The sequence below is a fragment of the Triturus cristatus genome, chromosome 7, assembly GCF_964204655.1.
Source record: "Triturus cristatus chromosome 7, aTriCri1.1, whole genome shotgun sequence".
Lineage (NCBI taxonomy): Eukaryota > Metazoa > Chordata > Amphibia > Caudata > Salamandridae > Triturus > Triturus cristatus.
Window position 1 is genome coordinate 1,143,499,286 of NC_140590.1, and position 26,263 is coordinate 1,143,525,548.

General features: G+C 45.5%; 1 protein-coding gene across 1 annotated transcript in view; it reads left to right on the plus strand.

Moving 5' to 3' along the window:
• Positions 1 to 518: 518 nt before the first annotated feature.
• The window catches only part of PDLIM7 (PDZ and LIM domain 7), a 204,825-nt gene continuing 179,080 nt past the window's right edge, over positions 519 to 26,263 (plus strand). Inside the window, exon 1 of the mRNA XM_085618331.1 lies at positions 519 to 631. The gene's annotated coding sequence lies outside the window, so the exon portion shown is untranslated. The remainder of the gene's footprint in view (positions 632 to 26,263) is intronic.

The window sequence follows — 26,263 nt, forward strand, 5'->3', positions numbered from 1 at the left end:
AAGCTATTGCATTGTAAATGACAATGCCTTTTATTTATATGTTTTAAAAACAACACATAAATAAAAGGCAGTGCCATTTACTCTGCCAATAGTTCAAACTCTCATAAATGCGAGACCTATTGCATTGCAAATGCTTGTTGGTGTTGTCGATGTCCTATGAAGTGGCGTCCCTCCTCTGTGGCTGCTTCTTTGGGGCTAGGCCCGTCTCTTGTCATGGATGGGCTTGGTGTGCCTGGTGCCTCCCCCATGAGGCCGCTTCTTGTGTTGACTCTTATCACTAACATTGTGGATTAAATGTCATTTTGAAATCCTGCCACGGTGCTGTGTGCTCGTGATATTCTCCAACACGTATTTACCGGATGTGCAGGTCCCGCCTGCAGGTGCCAAAAGCTGATTTTGGGGAAGTCGCTGTCGTGTGTCATTTTTCATTTGACCACATTATGCGATTGTAGCTTCCTGTGGTGAGTGACGCTGCGTCGCGTTTCCGTGCTATCTGGGAGCGCCCGTCCCGCCTGGCAGACTCACTCACTTCCAGAATATTCTTGCGGGGAGTCAAAGGGCAGTTTCTCCAACTCTTTCGGAGGGGGTTCATTCACACTTTGGACGGTATTCGTTTTGATTTCTGTGAAAGGTAAGAACGTGGCTAGCTGGTGCCTCCAGCGCAGTCTACGAAGCACACGGTATTTTAAATGTACCTAGGATTGAAAAGCACTTCCTGATGACAGAATGTGTAGTGTTTGATTATTTCGCGCTTTGCATACCTCCTGCAAGGCTTAAATGTCTTTTCCCATTTTTGAATTGGCAGCTCCTTACTATGTGTCATCTCTGCAGCACTTTGTTGCCCTGGTGGTGTCGCTTTACTTTTTATGAAATGATTGGGCTCCGTTTGGGTGCATGATTGAAAGGTTTTTGGTTGCAGTTAGGTTGGGTGCAATGAATGCGGTATGTAGGTCAGGTAGATTTGCCGCTTGGGCCTCAAGGCCCAGAAGTTTGGCTGTTGCAGGACGGTGTGATGACTGAGGAAGCCTTGGAGAGCTTTACCTGACATAGGTGCAGCAAGTGCAGTGGCACGGGGCCAAGCAAGCTGCGGTGGCCATTGATAACAAAGTAAGCGTGTCTTATACAACCACGGGCGAGGTGGGATCCATTTTCCTAATCTAAATAGGGGTCTTTGGCATCCTTGCTATGCCACCGAAGGCAGTGCCGTCTTAACGCATGGGCATGCTGGGCAGTTGCCCAGGGGACCCACGAGCTCGGGGGCCCATGGTAATCTATGCACAGACAGTGGCGTGGCAATGGGGGTGTGGGAGGGCGTTCCGCCCAGACGGCACGAGTTTTGGGTCGGCAGTCTCCCCCCAGCTCTTACCCGCGGCCGCCAAGGAAATCGCCAGCACACACACCCTCCCGACCCACACGGCCGTGGGGCGGCAAATGCAGGGACCGCCACGGGCAGCTATAGGTCTAGCTACGCCACTGTGCACAGACCAGAATGTAACCAGGGGCGGCTCCTCCATAGTGCAGTTGTGTAGTCAGGACCCAGCGCACTGCTTTGCCTGGGGGCCTATAATGCTGTTAAGATGGCCCTGACAGGAGGTACCCCTGTGATGGTCGTTTGAGAAGGGCCCTTCGAACTGCTGCAAGAGGATTTAACGGAGGTGCCGGGCTGATTTCAGAATGGTTGGTACAGTTCAGTAAAAAGGCACGTTTGCTTTTGCAGAGGTGATAGAGTTGGATTTCAGGAAGATGTACTGCCTCCACAGAGGTTTCACCTTTTCTTGATGGAGATGATCCTGCAGGTCCCTGTCATGGATGGTAAATTTGCAAGGGCTGGACACACTGCAGATCAACGTTTTTCCAGGCAAGCACTCCCCGACTGGTACAGCGTGCTAGGAGCGCGCTAATGGGTTTCGGCTACTTTTTAGCAGTAAGAAGCGCTATAGAACTGCAATACAATATGCTATACTAGTTAAGGTTAAGTTAAGTTTGTGAGTAGGTGTGCGATTTAGAAATGGATAATTCGATTCAATTCAAGGTGCTCCCAATGACACATGCAAATGTGGATCCGCTGATGTGGGTCCTCTGTGCATGTGGTTTGGGACATTTAGTTGTGTACTTGTGGTTTGGTGCAAACGATTTTGCATAACCTGCTGTACATTTGCAGATTTTTGTGGCAGGCCATCAGTCATCAAGGCAGACTTAATGTGTGCCTTTGGTTGGAGGTGGTGTGCACCGGCATTCATTTTTGTAGATCGGGACTTATTTTTCATCATCAGACTTTGAGTGAAAGGAAGAAAATGGAGAAAGAAGACAACAATAGGAAAACAGCCATAAATGGAATAAACTTGGATGGAAACCAATCTGTAAGAATGTGATAAAGTGACTAGAAATGTAGGGTGGTGGAAGAAAGCGGCATGTCGTGTAATCAAGACTGGGCAGCCTTGTTATTTGGCAAACCTAGAATGCGGTGGACTCCTAAGTTAATGTTTGGGCCCCTGCACTAATACTTTTTCAAATTAACTACTGAGTCAAGGCCAAATGTGGCTATGGTATTTATCATGTGTTCTGGTAGCTGAGTGGCATGCAGAATACGCCCTATTCTATGGATGACAAAATGGAAGAAAATGCTCCCTAACTCCATGTTTTTAATGTAATTCTGACAAGCAGTGAAGAGATTGAAACAAATCTAAATTGGTGGTAACCATTCACAAATGAGAAGGGATCCTGAAGGGACTACTTCCCCTTCATGAATATAGACAAAAACATTTTTTTAGGAACAGGCAGTGGTCCCAAAGAAATAAACATTTGTAGCGATGCCTGCACATTCCATACCCGCCATAACTCCCTTCCACGCCCCCAGTGGGTATATGGTACCTACACATCTAATTCATAACGGTAAGGTCGTACCATCTGTGGTTATCTATTCCGTATGGCCTGGTGCTTTTCAGTCTGTCCACAGTCAATATCGACATAATTCAGGTTTTCTCCATTCACTAGTTCCAGTATCCCATCCCTTGGGTTTTGCATCTCTAATCTTCAGTGGACCATTCTTCTGATTTTTTTTCAAACTTCTTGGGGCATCCTGTTCCTTTGTATACCATTTGTTCCCTGACATAACATATATTTATTTCCCTCTCCCAAGATTGCATTCTTGGGTGTATTGCGCTCCCCCATTTCGTTGCAATTTCTTTTTTTGCCAGTAGATAGCTTAGGTTGATCAGGAGTTTCTTGTGCAATGTTATATCTCAATTCCCCAATATTCCCAGCAGCACTAGGGGGGACTGCCCATCTATATGTGCACCTTCCGCTTCTTCTAATCTGTTTCTTAACCCCTCTCAAAATGTTTGGAATTTTGGGCATCCTTTTAACGTATGTTGGAAATAATGCTTCTGACCACAGGTACGAAGGCATAGATCGTCTGTAGCCAGTGCTTAATTTGTAACAACAAAATAAGTGCCAGGGCCCTCATCAGGAGGCTACCGCAGATTGCACCACTCTTTGCCACTGCCAGCGCTGTCAATGACAGCATCTACACAACTATTAATCATCACACTACTACAAGTGTGACAATTCGGACTGTTCAAGGCCCCCAAAGCTATAAGAATGGCTTGGTGGCAAGTATTATTTTGTTTTAAATGCATATTAAAATAATAATCAACTGTTGTTCTGCTCATCTTTAAATTACACAAACAGCACCACCACGTGGCAGCTGTCATAAGTGCAAGTGCTGACGATTACGTGCCGGTGACGAGCAACAGAAACACCAAGCTCAAATTTAGCACTGTCTCTAGCCCTACCAATTTTATGTAAGAGTACCCTGGTGTACTATACCCTGTGTAATAGTTTTAGTTGGATTAGGTGAAAACACGCCTGCATTGCTACTTTTTGTGGAAATTGCTACTCCTTCCTCCAATCGTCATCATCTAGCTCTCCTATTTCTGTGTGCCAGTGTAACCGCAATGGGTCTAGTTCACTCTGTGTGTTTCTCATCAATGTATGGTATGTGAGGGAGTGTGCCTTTGTGGTCATATGGCCATCCAATAACCTTCTTTCCGGGGAGGGGGTTCCTGGTTTCCTTTCCCGGTTGAATCCTTGCTTGCAGAATGTGGCGTAGTTGTTGGTATTTAAATATTTGTGAGGGTGTCATGTCATATTCAGCCCTAAGATGCTCAAACGGTACCATACCGTTTGCGTCCCGGACATCTGGTGAGGAGAGGTCATTCATATCCCACTTTTTGAATCCTGGTCATTTTGTCACCTGGCCAATTTTAGTACCCAGCCGTGGGCGGTGGGTGGGTCGTGGGGGGGTGGGTGGGTCGTGGGGGGGGCGGGGTAGTGGTCTTCATTGTTAATCTCTTCTCCCGTCCCATTTCGCTTTCTAACTTGCGCCAGATGGAGAATATAATTGCTGGCTGTGCATCTGTTGCAATCTTATCACCATATAGAATATGGAGGTAGCCTTTCTCACTCAGTGCTGCCTGATCTAAACTAAATGCAGGGTCATCCAGTGGGGTATATGCCCATTCATTTATTGTGCTGACTTGGGCTGCTTCATAATATTTGTGAATTTTCGCCAATGCTATCCCTCCTTCTTATACAGATCTTTGGAGGGTAGGGAGCGCTATTCACGGCAGACCTTCTAACCATATCAAGGATCTTAGTAATCTATTTACCATTTGTAAAATATATTTGGTAGTGCATACGGGCTGTTCTGCAGTAGGTAGATGAATATGGATAGAGCAATCATTTGAAAAATTACAGCCTTACCCATTAGCGAGAGTGGTAGTGCCCTCCAATGTTTTATATCCATTTCTAGTCTACTAAGCAGTGGGACTAAGTTGTTTGGATATCCATAATACCGGGTATTTGAAGTGCAGATCCACAATCATTAGTGGCAAGGGGAGGTGTCCGGTTGGGGAAAAAGCATTTACAACGCTGTCAATACCACGCAGGTAGGTAACAACGCGTTTGTTACAACGACAATGTTGTTACCACGCGTGGCATTACATCGCAAGACGTTTCAATGACTTGCGCTAGGTGGCGTGCAACACCAGGGAATGTGTTGGATTTAAAATCAAACACCCTCCCTGCTGTTGCGCTAACCGGAGTAGGAATAGTAATTTATACTATTCCTAAGTCCAGCGCGTCACCTAGCGCAAGTCGTTGAAATGATGTGCGATGTAATGACATGCGTGGTAACAACGCGGTCGCTGTAACAACCGCGTTGTTAACTACTGCGTGGTAAAAGCACGCGTTATAACATGCTACATTTGTCCCATTGGCACCCAACCATCCATCGGGCATATCAGGGATTTCTCCCAATTTATGCCCATTCCTAAATATTTCCTGTATTTTACAAAAATCTTGCATATTCTGGTCAGGGATTTCTCGGAGCCTGCTAGATATAGCAAGATATCGTCTGCAGATAATGATATTTGTTCTTCCCCATGTGGTTTTCCATCGCTATCCCCATATCTGGGCATCTACCCGTATCTATCCAACCAACCTCTATTGCAACAGCAAATAACTTTGCCAATAGGGGGCAGCCTTGTCTTGTGGCCCTCTTTATCAGGAACTCCAGAGATAGGATCCCATTCAGTTTAACCCCTTCAGTGCCCATGACGAGCTGGACTCGTCATGGGCCGCGGTGGCGCTGTGCCCATGACGAGTCCAGCTCGTCATAGACCCCGCCCGCTAATGCAACGGCCGGCACTGGGCGGGGAAAGGGGCGGGCACTGAAGGGGTTAAGGCACACACTTGGGTTCGTATATGGCAGTTTGACACATCTCAAGAATTTGGGCCCGAATCCCATTTTGTTCATGGGTTTAAAGAGGAAGGGCAATTCCACTGGGTTGAACACCTTGTCCGCGTCTAGAGAGACTACGGCTGTAGTAACGACTCAATAACATTTGTAGTAGATATTTATTCAAGCATCCCCAGACACGTCTTACAGCAACAGCAGCGTCCTCTCCACTGCCTCAACTGTCACACATAAAACCTATACCTATGTACATTCCACACTGGAACTCCTACGCTTGTGCATGGTATAGCCAATCACATCACAGTGGTAAGCATTGGCATTACTTGACATTACAACTTGGCATTACAAAACATCTCCCTCTTATAGATCCAGGCGGTCTTTAAACTTACAATCAGATTGAGGAAAAGCCAAGAGAGGGTGGAAATGTATTTACGCATGCATTGGAGGACCTGGATTCACATTTTTCAACTATAGTGTTATTCGGTATACGTTTTTTCAAAGGAAGCAAGGAAAAACAGATTATGGATGACTATGTTTCTGCACTGTGTTATCTAGCTTTAACGTTTCGATTTGGTACACTTCACAAAGAATTTATTTGTGACCAAATCATAATGCATGCGAGTAATCCGAATATACAAGAAAGTGGCTGCACTTGTAAAAAGGCGGAATTCACAGATGATGCGCTTAACCAGTCATGGATGAATCTCAAGAAGTCAAAATAGTGAATAAAATATCTGCTTCAAAAAACAAGAAAGGGGAGGAACCAAAAAAAGGGTTGCAGGATCTCAAGGATGGCAAACATAAGAATCTGGGGGAAATAAAAAGACGAGCTCTGGTCCTAGAAAATGTTACAGATGTGGGAGTGCAGATCATTTAGCATTCTACAAGAATTGTCCTGCAAGAAATCAGAAGTGTTCGCAATGTGGCATTGTTGGACACTAAGCAAGGGATTGCAGGAAAAAAATGTAATAACTCCAAAACGAATTTCAAACATATTAGAGATGAAGAAGCCGGGTTCCACATTCTAGATTTACTCTGGAACCCTAGGTCGATGTCTCTTTGTGTCTGCACAAAAGTGTCGAGGGGAGTAAAATAGTTAGCCAATCAATCATTACTGTTCCACTATGACTCCGAAGAATCACAGACTCCCAATCTAGTTTAGTAAATTTATTACAAAGCCAAGAACAATTGGACGTACAAACACCTCAAGACGAGAGTGTAGAAATACATTAGAACTAATACAAAGTCAAACCTATGAGTGAAGTTGACATGGTGTAACATGTACAGAATAATCAGTTCCAGAATCAGGATTCAGAAAAGAATAGCTCCGACATCCAAATTTCCCTTCATTGGAGGTTCGTAGGTGAAAAGTATTAGTCTGTCACTACACTACCACTAACGTGACATCCCTTCTTAGCATTTCCCAGGCAAGCTCTGCAAAGGTGTAAAGCATAAAGCTACAGAGCTTGTTCTAAGATGCTCTCTCTCTCAAGGCAAGGCAGAAGTCACCAGACTCTGTCCCTAACTTCAATATGTGAGCTTCAGGTAGCGTCCCAGAATACATTGCGGCATCACCCCATCCAAGCAAGCCACCTCCTCATAGGTAATTTTCCACACGGCAGCAATGCTCCCAGACCCCAGACCTCAGCTCGATGACCTTGATTCCCAGGCTTTCTCCGATGAGAGAGAACACTGTCCCTCATTATTAGCATCGCCGTTCAATGTATCTTCTCCTCCCTAAATCTAACTCCTAAAACAAAAACATTATTCTAAGTAATAGTAACGTGAGAAAGAACAATTTCCACATGCACATGAAATTTACTAGCGAATCTAATACGAGAGCTTCCGGGGAGAAATACAATTCTTCACGTTTACACTGAAATATACCTAGCACTTCACTTTTCACGTTAATACAATACACGATCTAATGACTCAATGTTAGCACAACAAAGGATGATATGCAGGTGAAAACTACCCATGATTATAATACACCCCTACAAATGAAAGGGCAAACTCGCGATCTAACAGAGAAGATAATGTTTTTGTTTGGATGATTCTGAGAAAACTAATGTGAATCGTGTTCTGTATTGATTATGACATCTTGGGTTTGAATCCGGTCATAAGGAAGAAACCAATGTGTGAATTGATTGTGGGAGGGGTGTCAGAACCACTCAAATCCCTCATAGAAGTAGAAGGAAATCAGTAAATGTAATGTCCCTGAAATCATCGTTTAAAATTTAAAAAAGGTCAAAATGTACACATTGGAGCCTACATTGGAATAGAAGGAATTCCAAGATGGCCGCCAAGAAACAAACTCCAGTGCAGCATACTAGTGTTGCAAATCTGAAGGCAGAGATAGAATGTCCAGCAAGCTCTCCCTCAGAACCTTGAACTTCACCTGAAATTCCTCAGGAGTAAGAAGCCTTTCCTGTTCTCGGCGCGGAAGTCAGTCAGGGTAGTTTCGTTGCGAGTTCCATTGGCAGAAGGAGAGTAGCGTCTCAATTCTGAGTGGCGCAAGTAAGGTTTTCCTTATGTTTATTTACTGAACATCAGTGAGAGGGAGTCATTTCTAGCTCACGTTCACTCAGCCCTATTTCTAGAGCCAGAGTGAGAATAGTAAATCTCGCTTTTCTCTCGCAATAATTTATTTGAGGTAAAGCTAAGACTATTATAAGAATATGTAGCGTGCTATTATGTATATATGTTTTTAAAACAAAAAAGGGTGTAAGGCATTATTTCTAGTACAGACAGGCGGCAGCTTTGTAGTACTCAATATATATATAACTTACCAATGTCCAGTGTTCCTGCCTTTATTCTCAGTCTCCCAACCACGAAGACTCACTAGTACCTAGAAATAAAAAAAATAAAAAAAGAGGTTAGGATAAAATAAGAATTCTCCTTACCATAAAAGAAGAAGACAAGAATATAGAGTTGATAAGGAAGGTTTACAGAAGTTGCATATCTCTACTTGGAAGAACCCTAACTAAGTAGAGATAATAGAAGAGTGTCAATAGTCATAGTATATTTGGGTATGTACATAGTGATTATATGAATTGCTACTTTTTCTCAAAATAATTACACTAGAGAATAATAAAATAGTGTTAAAGGTTGCTTGCACACAATTTCTCTTACAGTTCTTCCTACAAAACTCTAAAGGAGAGTTAGCCAAAGGACTAAACAGCAGTGATAGTGGAGTTCAAGAAGAATAGGAAAAGAACCAGAAGATAGACTTGGCTGCCTCCTCTCTCTCCCCATCCCCTTTTCCCCCCTTTGTATTCTTCTGTCACTCTAAATATAATTGGATGACGGAGGAAGTTGGAGAGGGGCATTGGGAACAGTTCATCATTCTGCTCCCGTGCATTTCCTGGTGAGAGTACCTGACAAGGTATGACGGAGAATGTTATTGTAGATCTGGGATCACCCTTTACCATAGTGAATGAAGATGTTTGGAAGGACCAGTTCACTGGAAGGTTGGGCACACACCTTGGCAAATCTGATGTTCTAGCAAAGAGTTACACAGGAAACAGGATGTCATTTATTGGTGAGCTGGTCCTAGTGGGTTTACCCTTTGCTGGTACACATGCTTGTGGAGTTGTTAAATTTAATGAGTTAAGGCACACATGATGTAAAGCAATATGTATATATGAAATACCAGCATTTGTAAAGCGCACAGCTACCTCCGGAGAGGTGTCCCGGTGCTGGGGGCCGTCGGGAAGATTAAGAAAGCTATTGCCCAGAGTCACATGGTGCTGGGCTAACCTGCCACCGGCGCCGGGGATCGAACCATGAATGCCGTGGTCCGGAGTCAGGCACCCTGGCCGCTGCGCCACACCTCTTGCAAGGAAAATCCCTAATGTAAACTTAGAAAGTAAACTGCTTTCCAGAATCCACACTGAACTGAATTTATGTGCCCCTCAATGCATGCACAGTTTACACGTGTCAGTAACAATTCATATAATAATACATAGCAAAGTTACTGCCTGTTTGTCAACTGCTCTGAGTAAAAGGCAATATCAGCACCCACTAGTAGCAATCTGTAAATTACTGAGCAAAGTCAATATCAGCACCCACAAGTAGCAATCTCTTAATTACTGAGCAAAAGGCAATATCAGCACCCACTAGTAGCAATCTCTTAATTACTGAGCAAAAGGCAATATCAGCACCCACTACTGGCAACCTGTAAATTAGCATAACAATGCATCAGCCAGCAGTGATTTAAGCACAAACGCCATGAAGTTAGAGCTGGCTTACTGCACTTAAATGAATTAAATTGCTTCAATGTGGGTTGGAACTGAACCCGCATGTTGCTGCAAAGTTTTTAATGTGCCTCAATGCGGGTCAGGACTGAGCCTGCATGTCGCCTCAGAGCCATTAGTGTTCCTCAGTGCGAATGGGGACTGAGCCCACGTGTTGCTGCAGAGCTATGCACTTACTGGTACCTCAGACCCACATGAAAAACAACCCTCAATTCCCTCGATATCTGTGATCTGGAATGCAATAACAAGAAAAGTAATGTGGACTTGCTCCTGCATACAAAAATACCTCCAAGATGGTGGCCACCAGCGGTCAGGGGTGATGCAGTGTGGCACGTACACACTGCGCATGCTAAACGTAATCTCCCAGCTTGACAGCAACTGTCGAAAGCATCATAGTAGAAGCCGTCACTGGAACACAAAGCAGCAATGGCTGAGTCCGACATCACTGGCGCTTGCAGTCGCCACTGGAACACAAAGCAGCAATGGCCAAATCCGACACCACAGGAGCTCACCACATCGAGGGCTGATGCTGCTCCCCTCTGTACCTTTAAGACGCCCGGCACTCCATGAAGTGTCCTCAGGTAACATTCAACTTAGGCTGGACATTCTGTACTCGAGGGGCACCATTGAGACTCTACAGCGCCCAGGAAAACTACAAGTGCTGCTCCCTGCTCCTTTGCAATGGTTGCTATGTTCCACGTCATAGGGTATCCTCCACCGCATATAGGGCTGCCACAACTGGTCGCCAATTTCTGTAGTAGCGACTCAATAGTATTTGTAGTAGGTTCATTATTTAAGAAGCACCAGATATGTCTTACAGCACCAGCAGCGTCCTCCCAACTGCCTCACCTGCCACACATAGAATCTTCATCTATGTACATTCAACACTGGAACTATGCTTGTGCATGCTATAGCCAATCACATCATAATGGTAAGCATTGGCATTACAACTTGGCATTACAGTGGTACTCCCAGTCCCGTCGCGGCAGCAATGTTGTTGTATAGACAGCGGATATTGAGTTTTGTGGATCTGTGGGTCATGAATCCATTCTGATCTGGGTGTACCAGATCTAGGATCACTCCCCTCAGTCGCTTTGCCAGAACATTAGCTGGTATTTTGGTGTCTAAATTGAGGAGCGATTTCGGTTAGTAGGAGTCCCATCTATCCAAGTGTTTCCCTACTTTGGGTATGAGTACGATTGCTGCAGTACATGGGTCTCTAGAGAGCATTCCTTTGTGGTATGCCTCAGCGCACATCTTATCTAGTGGTGCAATTATCATGCTTACTGTTCTCTTTAGGAATTCGCTGGGAGTCTGCTTAGGCTTTCCCAAATTTCAGTTGTGTAAGTGCCAACTCCACTTTCTTCCTTGTTAAATCACACTTGAGATCCAATGCCCTATGACTCACTAGGCGCCTGCAGAGGCAATCCCGAATGAAGTCTTGGAGGTCTGGTTCAGATATGTGCAGTCTCTCTGTATAAAAGTTCTGCCACTGCAGCTGCTATGGCCTCGCTGCCATGTCATAGTTTTTTAGTCTATTACTTCTCGTATATGGTTCTTATCCTTTTCTCTACTGCTGAGCCATGCTGTGATTTTCCCTGCCCTGTCCCCTGCTTCCTAAATTCATTTTTGCTCAGCTATGTAAGTCAATTTGACATCGTTGGTTGCTAGCAAGCAACATTCCTCCTTTTTCCAGTATTATGCAAGCTTTTGTTGTCTGAGGTTTGTTTGATGTGTTTCGCCTCTTGGTCTACGACTTCCTTTTCCGTTTCCTTGCATTGCCTCTCCCTCTTCCTTTTTTCCCTCCCTTCCCTGATATTATCACTCCCATATTGTGGTTTTATAGCGCTCCCATAGAGTGGATGCACCCTCACAGTATCAGTATTGTCTTTAAAATAATGGTCTGTGGCCTTGTTTAGACTCTCTACATCCTTTTTAGGTCTCGCGTGACGTTGCCGGGCAGAGCCCTGCACCGCCTCCGTGAGAGATTTTGTAGGAGAGGACTTTCAGAAGAGGGCTTTAAGCCCCGCCCCTCATTTCCATTAGCTGGCATCACCGTTTATGCTAAACGGTGGCCTGCCGTTGGAAATTAGGGTTTTCTGTGGACGCCCTTTCTCCCCGAGCCGGACTGGCTCCCCTGGTTTGCGTCTGTCGTGAAGACATTTCTTATCAGCTTGTTTATTTAACAAGCTGATAAGAAATGTCTTCACGAGAGAGCCGTGAAGGCGCATGCACCAGGCGTCCTGCAACCACGCTGGCTTCACGCCTGGAGCATGCGCCAGTCAGCTCTCTCCTTGGTCTGAGTGATTTAAATAACGGCTGTGAATCTCAGCTGGTAAGATGTCACTCCACTGCAACTCTCACTTGTTTTTTATGTTTCCGTCGCGCCGTTGCACACGGTGCAAAGAGGCTCGCTTACTTGGCTTGTTTTGGAAGCGGGGGTTACCATTGAAGACGTAGAAGGTATATTGTCTTAGGGGCAGTAATGCCACTGAGCTCTTTGGGGTCTAAATTACTTTTGGGGTTATTCGATTTGTAGAATGTGTGATATGGGGGATTTATGATCCGACGCTGCCTGGTGAGTTAACGTCCGTTTTGCCTTTACTGTAGGTACAATTATATACCTCCGCTAGTTCCTCACGTTCCTGACATATATTTGAAAACTAAATTCTGTGTCCTGTATATCGTGTAGAATCTGCGTTCAGGACCTGGACACTGTAACTGTGACCAATAGGAACAAGCATTAAAAATGCAATAGGTCGCGCCTTTCATTAAGTTAAAGCCATTTGCTTTGCTATACAATACCATTAGCAAAGCAAATGGCTTTAACTTAATCAAAGGCGAGACCTATTGCATTTTCAATGCTTGTAGTTCATTGGCACCATGCAGCCAATTGCTGCTCTCCTCTTCCTCGCGGCTTTCAAGTTTCTAGTGATGAGTGTTTGAATATTCCCCTCGTTTGTACTCTGCCTCTGTAAATCTGTATAGTGTTGAAGTAGGGGTGAAAAAAATAGTCTATACAGGAGGGGTGTTGTACACCCCTGAATAGTAGGAGTAGCATTGGCATGCCCTGTGTAGCGCTCTCCAAATTCCCCCCATTCCCACTGCTTGCATGAAGTTATCTAATTTTCCAGCTAAAGGTTGGTATGCCTGTCTGACATGATTACTGTCTAAGTATGCATCTAACACCGTATTAAAATCCCCTACTGGTATAGTGGTATCCTGTGGCAGTTCTGTGAGTATTTGGCCCAAGTATTGCAGTGTGTCCATTTGTAGTCCTGGCGGGACATAGCTATGGATGAGTGCTATTATTTCCCCTTCCCAGTCTCCCAGCACTGCTGTGCATCATCCCAAATACATTTGTCCATACTTTGGATATATGAAAAGCCACTGCTTTCTTGACCAGGATTTCCACTCCCCTTGAACCTGTGATGTATCCGAGTGACTCACTACTGTGTATTTCCTCCAGTTCAGTATCTTGCAGTTAGTATCTTTCATGTGTGTTTCCTGAAGAAAAAGTATGTCTGCCGTGTATCTTTTCAGAGCTTCACCCACTAGGCCTCGTTTAATTTTACTCCCAGTATATTGACATTCCACGTAAACAGCTTCAGTGCATGTACTGCCATTCTCGCTGTTTCTGGTCCCACCCCTACATATCCTACCTCCATCTAGGTTGTGCATATTGCTCATATACCCTGTGGCCTTGGTATCATTGCCAACTTACAAACATTTACCCAACTTCCTCCCCACCCTTCCTTACTGTGCCGTAGTCTTATCACTGACCGCCACCCAAATTCAAGGTATGCCCATCACCCACGTGTACTGAGTTTCGGAATCTTTAACATTGGTAAGCTGTACTGTACAGCTGCATTATGCGAGGCATGGGCCAGCAGAGAAAGTATTAGTGTAGATGCAAGCCACTTATATAACACCCACCAGAATGGGGGAGGAGGGCTCTGTTTCCCTTTTTAGTGGGTTTTGGAGCTGTAACTCAGGTGACCTACTCACTTTGGCAGTGGTTTTTCCTAGTCCTCCTGGCTTCGAATACTTCTCCCCATAGACCTCCGTCTCTCTGTCTTTTCAGGGTTTACGATTGATTGACAATCTCTAGGGAATGGTAACGCTGGATCTCTGCCACTACTTAAACCGCTCAGATTCGGCCTGGTCTTCAGTGGGGGACTCAGTGGTGCGTTGCTGGATTCTTCGGTGTCTCTTTCGCTCTCGACATCTTTTACTTGGATTGTCTTCCTATCATTAGATAGTGGTTATCTGTGTCCCTCCCGCCATTCCTATACCTCCTCCGCTGTTGTAAAGAAATGGGATGTTGCTTTGTCAATTATCCGGAGTTGTTTCACAGGGAAGAATAGGGCATATCTGAGTTCCAGTCGTCCAAGATGCTGTTTGAACCTTATGAAGGTTTTTTGTTGTCACTACACCATTGTGGTGTAGTCTGGGTAGATTATAATATTCCCACCTTCTATCTGCCAAGGCCTGTGCATCTGCACCATTTGTAATATGGCACCTCTGTACAGGAAGTCTAACAATCTACAATGGCCTGTGGTGGCGCCCTAGGTATAGGTGGTCTGCAGGGAACCTTATGAATTCGTTCTACAGTAAACCATTTTGACTTTTTGTCCCCCCCATCACCACCAAAGACAGCCAATTGTCCAGGAACAGTTCCATGCGGGGCCCTTCTGTCTGCTCCAGGACTCCTATTAGTTGGATATTATTGCGACTAGACCTTCCTTTAGCACCATTACTTTTTCTCGTTAAGGTGGCTACCTCCTTCTCAGTGCCTGTATGGAGGCAGCGTGGTCAGCCATCTGAGGTCGGGCTTGGACCAGGGTAGATTCCGAGCCGTCACTCTATCCAGTAGTTTCCTGCGGCGGCCCGCAAGAGAGTTACACCCTGTGCCACGTGTCTATTTTCTGCTCTAGGGTCATATTTGTGTCTCTTATGGCTTCCAGAATGATAATTGTATGTGACTCGAGGCCCTGGTTGCCATTGCTATCTGTGGCTTTTTTCCCACGATCAGCTGGGATGTGTCCTGTATTTGGAGCGGTTTGGCTGTTTTGGGGTGAACTCTGTCTGCATCGTTGCTGCTTAAGCTCATTCAAGCCCCTGCTGTTTTCATGCATGGGGTTCACTGTTCTCTAGTGGTGTCTAGATTTGATAATGTGGTTAATACTGGATTCTCAGGGCTGCCACCTGAAGGTGGTTCCGCTTTTACTCTGAGTTGGGTGTTTCTCCAGTTTCTCTGACCATCAAGCCCATGGGGATACAGCCCAGTTGGGCCTGCACCAGTCTCAGGAGACTCCTGTCACGGCACCCCGGGCATGTACACCATCGCCACTCCACTGCCCCTCCTCTTATTCGGGTGTGTTGGCTCTAGACTCTCACTGTTTCCTCTGCATCTTCCCCAGTTTGTGCATTTACAGTCCCTAAGTTGGGGGGATGTTTTCTCACTTGGTGATGATGCTCTCTTGCTCTGTGTCTTGGTTTGTGTCTTCTCACATTCTTGGCCTCCGTACTGTATTATATCTCTTTCTTTCTGCAACCTTTTTCAGGCTTTCTGTGCTTTTCTGTCCGGGTCACCCACCACACTCTCGCTATTGAGGTTGACCCACTAGAGTGTCTGCTGCCCAAACTGGGTGGGGGATTTTCACTGTTGTGTCCTCCGTTGGAGCACCACCCTTCTCAGTCTCTGGGTCTCTCAGTTTGTCTGTCTGGACCGGGCAGGCGGGACCTCACCACTATGATGTCCTTGGGTGTTGCAAGCTGGAAACCCAGCTACTCCTCGGCGGCTCTCAGCCCCTTTCTAGGGTTCCAGGTGATCCACCAGTGCAGTGCCTCTATAATCATCCCTGGGGGCCTGGCTCAATAAAGATGTCGCATGGCCACTCCACTTGCTTCTTTCCACCTTACCTCTATTGTTGCCCGTGCGCTATGGGCTGGAGGCTGAAACTCTTCCTTCTATCCCTGGTTCTCTGTTGAGTTCTCTGGTGACTCAGGGGTGCCTCCCTGCTGCTCTCTATCATCCGTTTGAATGCGTGGGTGGCGCAGCCTCTGCCATCTTGGTGCGGCTCCCTGCTGATCAGCCACAATTGCTCAATGTGTGCGGCGTCCCCCAGTGGGCTCTGCATCTTCCGGGCCCCTGAGCCTCCCACGAATGCCCCGACATCCACAGGGGCTCAGGATAATTTGTTTTTGTGGGAGCTGGAGCTCATCGTTCACACAGCTGTCGACATGCGTCCCTGGCCACACCCCTGATTTTTTCTCTTTTTTAAATGTATACAGTTTTCCTTTAAGGAAAGTGGGCCACATTTACCAAAAAATTAAAGATTGCTTTGTTTAAAATCAATCACAGACATGGTGGTGTTCTCCAGCAGGCCACCGTACCTGTGACTCTAACCAATCATGGTGGGCCTCAATTTGCGAGCAACCTCATGCATATTATTGAGGTACGTTGGACTCCAACCCACAACGAATCAGTATTTTGTGATCCATCCTATGAATATATAGGTTGGTTCACAAAATACCATTGCATTCAGCAGAGGTCGGTGTGCAAATCACAACCACTTCTACTGAATGCTTTTAAGTAGATTCCTAATAAGAAATCGCAAATTGCAAATCATTATTTGAAGCAATTTACAACTTCTTATTAGGAATCCCCGTACATCAGCCCCTAGTCCCTAAACTCCAGTCTGATTTTTTATTTTTCCTGACTACCACTCATTGGACAGGAAGGCCAGCTAGCGGCCAGGAGAAGCACTACCTGGAGTGAATTTGCCTGCATGTATCTTTTTCTTGACCCTGCAGTCAGTGCTTAATTTGTAAAATGGAAAAGTACAAAGGCCCAAAAGTTTTAATATATAGAGGATACATAACTGGTGACTAATTAATTTAATTGTGGTCCAACATTGCAATCGAGGGGTTCTACTAACAGCGCAAACCTCAAGGCCGAAGGCAAAGTGGTTTGTAAATGTCACCAGAATGCAGAGATGGCAATATGTTGTATACTTTTTATGTTACATGTCCATTTTGTACTAGTTAGCTTGTAAAGGGTGTTTTTCAAACCGGGCAATGTTTATTGAAAATAGTAAGTAAAATGCTGCATGTCTGCAGTTAAAAAAAAAGAGATTAATACTTCATTATATAGTTAGCAGTGTAGAATTTTAGGAACAGATTGTTGATAACATGGTGGACAATTGTAATTTTTGGGTAGAATTGTGCAATCCATGGTGTTTTTTGCATAATTATTGATTTACTATAGTTGCCATATAATAAGTCGCAAATTCCAACAAAAATGTTTTAGCTTACATGCATCAAAATAATGCTGCCAGTGAATTTGCCAATGATTTGCCTTTTGATGCCACATAATTTAGATAACTCCACCTCATAATTGTGTCCTTCAATGTTGCATATTTCTAGTCGACTTGACAATGGTGAAGCTCTACACAGGGGTTTTGGGTCTGTCTTTGTGAAACTGGTGTTTCACAGTGACAAATGAAAAATGTTCCACGTTTAACTGGCTTCTTTGACAAGTGGATTTTTATACCACTGTATGTTGTTCAATAAATACACCCAAACATGTAACGCATACATATGTGTCTGTGCAGTAAATAGACAATATTCCCAACGGCTGACCACAGGTTCAGCACATCAATCCCTGTCGTATTAGATTAATTGTCCTGTGCATCTACTTCCAGCACTTGCCGCCGTTGAGTGCCACTGACATCCAGAATGAACTAAATACTTTAGAATGGCAGGTGCACCAGAAATGAAGTTGAGAACAGGGGCGGCTGGTGACATTTGAAACTAGTGGGGCGTAAAAGAATTGTCGTACTTTACTGCAGCGAGCGAGCGTAGCGAGCAAGCCTGAACTACCTACGAGTGGTTTGGGGGTTTCTTCCCCGAGAAAATTTTGAAACAAGCATTTGCAATGCAATAGGTCTCGTATTTGCGAGAGATTGAGCTATTGGCATTGTAAATGACAATGCCTTTTGTCTATGTGTTTTGAAACCCTGCAAGCAGTGCATAAACATGCACTTTGCACTTATAGCCCTTGCTTACGAGAAGCAAGGCTGGCAGTCAAAGAGACACAGTTACTGCCAGCCTTGCTTCTTGTAAGCAACAATTATAAGTACAAAGTGCGTGTTTACACACCGCTTGCAGGTTTTCAAAACATATAAATAATAGGCATTGTTATTTACAATGCCAATAGATTAAACTCTCGCAAATGCGAGACCTATTGCATTGCAAATGCTTGTCTTTATCACATATGACAGTTCCTTCCAATACGTGCTTTAGGGCGTTTACTGTACAAAAACAATGTAATGTGGTAAACGCTTCTTAGAGGAAGAGCCGCTGCTAGCACAAACACTAATTTACACACATCAAACCCAAATAGAATCATTTACATGCCACTCCCTCATTAATCCCAGTTCACAAACCCAACAGAAATAACACCTCACGCGTAACAATGCACATTCTGCAATATGTCAAAACACAGGCATCACAAACATTATCCCGACACAAGTCAATGTATCTCAAAGCTGTAAAAGTATTCACCGTTGCCACCACATACAGCTTAGAGCACCACAGATTACACCCACAAGATTAGTGGCTCTGGCAGTTTTACACCAATCATCCTGCCCCTACACACGCGCAGAACACAACCCCTTCCTTTACCTTGAAAGAGCACTTCCCTCTCTCAGCTACATGACAACCCTCCGCTTGCCCCCCAATCCCCATCCCAATCAACAAAACCTTAAATCAGGAAATAAAGCCTTATCACAACGTTATCACTCAACCACTCTAACATCATTTTCCACAATCTGATAAAACGTCTCTACCAAGCTCGTTGGTAAAGAAAAATCCCTCACACATCTTGAATACCATAATTATGAAACAAAACAAAAAAAGTGCCTACTAAATTCAAAGGTAACACACTTGACAATGTCTTTACCATCATGAATACAATTAAAACTGGCACTATTTGACCCTGGAGTAAGATGAACATGCTGTATTGTCGATTTTAATCCACCAGAGACAGCCCAAATGAATCAAACATTAGTATCACTCATTCAAGGCACCCAAGCATTTGAAATAAATTATGCTGCCACAGCACAATCTGTTCCAACCAAGCATAACGCCACCCAACATTTATACGTGTGCTCCCATGAAACTGTACAGACTGAAGCAAAAGCCTCTACTCTCTGGTAAAGCCAGGAACCCACTGGCAGCAAGCTCTCTGCCATGGTCAAGATGACCTATTATTATTTAGCCATCAAGAATCCATCCAGCAGAAGCACAGCCCACTTCGAAGCTGTCAAACACTGCCTTTTCTCAACACTGCACCACACACAATAGCAGATTTAATAAGTGCAACATCATCGATGAAATATTCACTGACAAATAGAGATCGAGCAGCGCTATAATAGCACAAAAAATCAACACCCCTCCCAATCCTCCTTGCAAGGTCCCAAAATAGACCCCTTTTAAAATGTTCACATTTTCAGATCTCACACGCGTCTCAATGGTTTAATGCGTCCATTATAGGAATCTGTGTTTGACTCTATGGTCACAGCTCCCGATTCAAGCATATCTATTCAGCCTTTCATCAAACTGAGGACAATAAATAGTACCACAGAGATGGGTAACAAACATCCATTATCTATTAAAGGCACACACAAACATGTCTTACAGGCAAGCTACCAAGCGCTTTGTTTCTCACACTCTAATGTGCAGAATCTAAGTGTTACTAAGGTCTGAGCCACGACCTGGGCTAAGGCTCGCCAGAATGGTGTTTTCCCACCTTTTGGAACATGAGAGAGGATTGGGGTACAATCTCATTCTCTGTATGTTGGCATCTTTTGGCTTAGCAGAAGTAGGTGGAATGTGGACATTTTAAAAATGGTATAGTTTTAGCTCTGGTTGCTAACCTGCATCGCTCCTCCACTTCTTTCTTTGTCCGTGAAGCCTATGTACGCAGTGTAGACAGTATTACTACCTTCAAGAATGTGTGGTTGCTGCTCATGTCACCAATTCCCAGGGTTTCCCACTGGCATCTTACTACTCATTTGACAGCATCTCTGCCTTGCGCATGTTGCCATGTGGATCACTGGACCTTCTCTGATTGATACCTTTTTATGTTGTACATGCACACATCACTACCCTGCCCCTCCGGCTAGGATGGTTCTATGTTGTTGCTTGTCAGTTTTAGTACTACAGCCCCCACCCGGACTACCTAGAATGCAGACCACCCGGTTAAATCTCTCCCTCTTCCCCAGGCCTCCAGCATAATACAAACCATGAAACGCAGCACGCAACCTGCACAGTAAATTATAACTGCCAGCTAATAACAATTATATTGTGAGCTTCTCTCCCTCAGCTCCTCCCCCATCACACTTTTAGGCGCTATGCCCCAGGGTAAGACCTTGCACCTCTCTGGATACACACACCAAAATCTTCCCACACTGAATGAGAATTCAATACTCCGTCAACCACGCACGCCCCAGCAGTGTAGCATACTACCCATCGAAAATGTGATTCAACGACCCATGCGTATGAAGTGATGTGTGTAAATGCTGCAACACAATACACAGACCTGCCAGCTCACAAGATGCCACAATGTTGCACACGTTTTCGACTCCCTGCATAATCAATGAGAGGTAGTGGAAAGGAGCTGAAAACCACCGCAAACTGGGGATTTTAAGCTTGTTCTGGAGGCACTAAGCAGCCGGTGTCCATTAGAAGCGGTGAAAACATCCAGGCGACTGCCTTGATGACCCTTTGTTTTTTTGGGAGGGGGTGGGGTGCTTGGTGAGGGGCAGTGTGCCCCTTAGAGAGCTCTCGGCACCAGGCCCCGCCCCCTCTTCACACAGTGAAGTTATTTTGCAAGTTGCAGGTACCAATACAATGTGGAGTCGAGAGGCGCTATGAGACGAGAGGCGCTATGAGACGCAGTGCACCTGATGAAGCGCTTCCGTCTTTGACACCCCACTTGTTTGCTCTGTCTTATGCATCACTTTTGATAACATCCCGCTCACTATTACTGGAGGCAGTGAGCAGGGCCAGTTCGGTGCCAATGAATGCGCAAGGCACCTGGTCCGAACCGCTACTGTGCCATCCAAGTATCTGTTTTATAATGTACTACTACTCCCAGGCCATGGGCCGAGCCACTTCACGAAATCTTCTTAATCAAGACCGGACCCTGCCGTGCTGCGGGCACAGATTAGGCTACATACTGAAGGTGCTTACAGCTGTGGAACAGCAGCTTGTTACACTGCTTAACAAAAGAAGAAGTACGACCGAGGAACCCTAAGCCAAGAGGACGTGCGGGCGACGGGGAAGCCTCCTGGGAAGGTGGATGGCTCTACCATGACCAAGAAGACAGAGCACGTCGTCGTCGTCCTGCTACACTCCCACCAAGCCAATCTTCGACTTCGACGAGTTCTATCGAGCCCATATGGCGAGCAGCTTGAACGGGAGCGGAACATGAAATGGAGACGCGAGGAGCTACAACAGCAAACAAGCGCTTGCCATGACGTATTTGCTCGGCTTTCTCGCCTGCTAAAAGGTTTCTTGTCTTTATGGGGCCATGTGTTTGGCCCCATAAAGATAAGAAACCTTTTGCGACGAACGCAAAGCAGGCGAGGCCGTCCAAATGGGACGGCCGAAAAAGCAGAGCGAATATGTCACAAGGAGCTCTTTTCCAATGGCTGGCCACCGTTTAGCATAAACGGTGATGCCAGCCAATGGAAAAGAGGGGCGGGGCTTAATGCCCCTTACAGAAAAATACCAATATCATTAAATCTCGCCAGCGAGACTGCGCGTGCGTGCAGCCTACGCCAGGTGAGACCTAAAAAGAGTGGGAAAATGGTGCATTTTCAAGCAAATTTGAGAAAGCAGGAAGGTGTCAACCACTCTGAGGTCTGATGACCCCGCCCAGTTCCCGCCCCGCCCCTCCACACCCCGTAGGTCCTACTAAGGTCACCCCTGTGATCTCTACTGCAGAAATACATGGGGGATGGGTGCATACTCTCAAAAAAGCAAACATGCAAGGGGGCATGTATCACTATCATCTGGAGAGGGGCTTATGTAATTGTCAACATCACTGCAGTGATTTAAACACACACCTCGACCCTAGCAAGGCACACATGCATCCAGGCAATTCAAACAGTCAAGCACTGGTTTCTGCACTCCCGCCTCCACTTACCACAAAGGGAACCCCACATAATCTCAATAATACACGAGGCCACTGAAAATTGAAGCTCTTTTCATTATCACCACCATTAGCAAATTCTAATAATGAGAACACATTCTGTTATTTGCCACAGTCTGATTTATACATCATCAACATGAAGACTGCTCACTCTCGAATATTGATCCGTAAACGTGCAGTAATGAGCATTCATTCGCTACTTTAATTAGAACTCTGTGACAATTTTATTAGACCAGAATTCTTGATTTTGGAACTTTTACAAAACTTTGCGATTCGCTCTGCCAAGGTCCATTTTTGTTTGAAAATTCTGCAGTGAATCAATGAGATAGATTCATCATCAAACCACTTTCCGCAGTCTGTGCCAACTAGAGAGCGGTCCCATTTAGCGCAAGACCAATGATTATGTGTGCGCTGCGGAAAGCTAAAGGGCCCTCCTTCACATTCTTAAAACGGGAGGGGGTATCATTGTACGTCACGCTTTTGGTCCTATCTGTAAACATGAACGCATCGACAGGCGTAGGTGGCGAAAAGGCAGATCTAGGCGCTGCATGTTGTGCAGTGAAATATCTTAGCTGTGGGTGCTAGCAACCACATTGTTTTCTTGTGGTTTACGCTTCCCATTCACACGACAAATAAACAACAAGAGGGTACTGACTACCACCACCCTACCCCCCACACACAGTGCCAGGGGTGCTGCTGTGCAAACGGTGCTGCCTCGGTATTGTCACAGCTGCTATAAACAGACTGAACGTGTTTCAAACAATATGTGGTATATGTGGTTTGAAGGGAGGAGTAGGACGAGGAGTAGGACGAGGAGAAGACCCGGTGAAGGATATACAGAGCGTCCCAGCAAGCCAGCTCTTCACCCCAAGTCCCGGGCTTTATTTCACCTAATATAGGAATCCCGCCAGCATCCGGGGATTTGCGGCCCTGGTTAATATCTCCCACTAATTCATGGCGCTGAAGCAGGAGCCAGGCCGGATTCCTTGTCAGGATAGGCAAATTAATGGGTGGAGATAGGTTTCTGGCCAGGAGAGAAAAAACACAGGATTTTTATGGCTCTCTCTGCAGAACATTCTGTGCACCAGGGTCAGTGTGGGTTGAAGCGTCCCACAGACTCGTGAGAGCCGCCCATCACACCTTCAGATAAGCATTAAGAAAAACAGAAGACTTCAGGGGGTGATGGAACCACTTCACTGAAGTAATTTAATGAAAGCCGTTAATAGATAACTTCAAAGACGACGCATGAAACGCTTTTTATTCCCGCTCATTCTGAGGGAAGCAGCAGATGGGCAGTGGGTTCGCGGGGGGAGGGAAGTGGGACGGATACAAATAAAATAATAACACATTACCAATCAGACCGGGAGTCCCCGCTGGTGCCCTCCCGGGCCCTGGCCGCTGCTGCAGGTTCAGCCGGTACCCGTCACCTCACCTGTGGTAGCACAGTGAACACGATGTGTGTGTGTACTCGGCGAGAAGGCTCTGACCTCACGTTCGCTCCTGGTACCGCCTACGTCTCAGCCAATACAGATGCGGCTCCAGCAGCAGTGCCAGGATTGGCTTGAGCAGTAGTGCGCATGTTCTGTTTAGGGCTTAAAAAAATTTGCGACCAGCCCGGACATGCGCACTAGGCTGCTCATTAGAAGAGCGGCATGGAACAATCCTCGCTCCTCTGGGCTGGTTGCTAAATGTTTATGCCCTAAACAGACCATGCGCACTCTTGCTGTGCGCTCCGCCAGCCTGATACATATATTATCATTGATGCACCTTGAACTCCTGCAGTGCTGCCCCGCCCCCTTCTGAGACGACTGCCTTCAGTCGCGTGGTCTGCGATTGTAATTGCAAATATGAGTGAGAGACTGAGAGTGACGGCAACAGCACGCACGCTTGTTACTCAACTCGACTCGTGCGGCCTGGTGGGGCAACGCCCAAGCGACCTAATGGACGCACCGCGCCTGGTTGAGAAAGCAAGTTTAGTCCATTATCCTCCTTTATTTATGATTGAAATAAAATAAAGCAATGGGTTTCATTCCTTTGGCATAAGAACTCATCAGGGCTTGGTAAATCTGGTAGAGTATTCACAAAGATCCTTGATGGCTGCAGTAATGTTAGTGCAGCCCGGGTAAGCCCCCCACAATAAGGGTCAATCAGGTCAATTCCCAGCTTGTAATCCAGGCCCGCAGTGTTCCCGGGTGAAGGCATATCAGCCAGCTAAGAAGTTGGGACACAGTCACAGACAAAACAGTCTCTCTACAGCAGTATTCTTAGTTTTGTTCCTTGATTCACTGACTCAGGAAAGCAATTTCTAGCAGTGCAAAATTTGAAATCTCCGCCGTTTTCTGGAAATCTTAAGGAATGTTTAACTATCCCCAAAAATATTCCAGGACTGGAGTGAGAATAGTAAATTTGTCTTCACAGGGACTCGGTAGTGACTGGTGTTAGGGCATAGTGACGGGGCGGGTGGGACTGAGAACTTACCTGCTGCCTGCAGCCCGCTGCATTGCCGTCTTATGTTCCTCTTGTGGCTTCTCTGCAGGCAGAGGCTCCCAGCCTCCCCTGCGGCCAATCCTGAAGTTGCTTTCATGTATGAGAGCAGCTTCAGGATTGGCCTGAGCGCCCTCGATTTGCGCTCCCTGGGAGACTGGGAGCCTGTGCCTGCTGTCTCCAACCCGACAACGCAGCTCGGGTCGGAGACAGCTCATTGCCCATGTGGGTCCAAACCCACATGCGTACCGATAGCAGTGCCTACCACTCCCCATTGTGACTGCCCTCATGATGGCCCCGCCCCCAGGACTCAGCACTTAGAAGTTGAAAAATAAAATGATAATAAACCTGTTTTATTATCGTTTTATTTTTCAACTTTTGAAGCTGCTGGCGGGGGGAGCGACGTTCCTCGGCCATAGCAGAGAAGCTACTGCTGCAGGGCCTATTAACCCCTCTGCTAGCTGTGGCTAGCTAGAGATGGTCATCCTTCTCTATCCTCCTCAGACTTATTTACATCCCCAAGCCCCCGCCATCACTATGCTCTGGTGGGGCAATGGGTGAGGGAAGTTGGAACTCTTTGGCTTATCCTTACCAAGCAATTCAGTTCTTTTGTCACTTTTTTGAGTAGTGCAATGTTTGGAAAAAGAAATGGCTGGTGCAACAACATTTAGGCTGTGTATGACGTCAACACTGAAATGAACAATCAGCCTATCAAAGCCAAAAAGTCCACTTCCCTCCATACTCCAAGTGCTGTCACGTTTAATAAATATTTATAAAGTGCACACTCAACTGAGACCCAATGAAAACTTAGACACAATAAATATATTCACAGTCAGATTTTGATCATGATAATTTTATTCAGTCGTGCCAAGAAAGGTTTTTGTATTATACTCTTTCTTTGCATTTTGAAATTTACTTTTGCATTTTAATGGAAGAACAAACCTGCAATTCCCAGAATCCAGCGACATAAAAGGATGGCACCAACTAGCCCCACATCAGAAGGGCCAATGATATTTTAAAGTGTATAACAATGGGACAATCAAAGTGCTTGACTGTGGTCTGCACTATGCTTTGCAAATACTACAGGTATCTCAAGTTGCCTCATTTTAGCTCATCTAATCAATGTTTTGCCTCTGTTTTCTGGCACTTGTAGTTCTGCTTTTATAAAGGCTTAAATAAAACCGGAAGTGCGAGGGAAGTGCAAATCAATCGACAGGACACACAACTCACAATTGCCAAGGAGTTAATATTATTCTGGCCATACTGTACAGGCTCTGGCTGAATGTAGAGTGATACTCTTTGCACTGCACACCCACTGTAGAGATATATATATATGCGCGCACGGTGAAAAACCTGAAAAAAATATATATTAATAAATACATAACTTACAGCCTCATGCATCAAGCCAAAATCCAGTCGGTAAAATACCGAATCGCTAATAGCTCCCGGTATTGAGTTAAATAAACCCAATCCCAATGCATCAACCCAAAAGCAAAAATCGCTATTTAAGGAATCCTTAAATAGCGATTCCTTAAATAG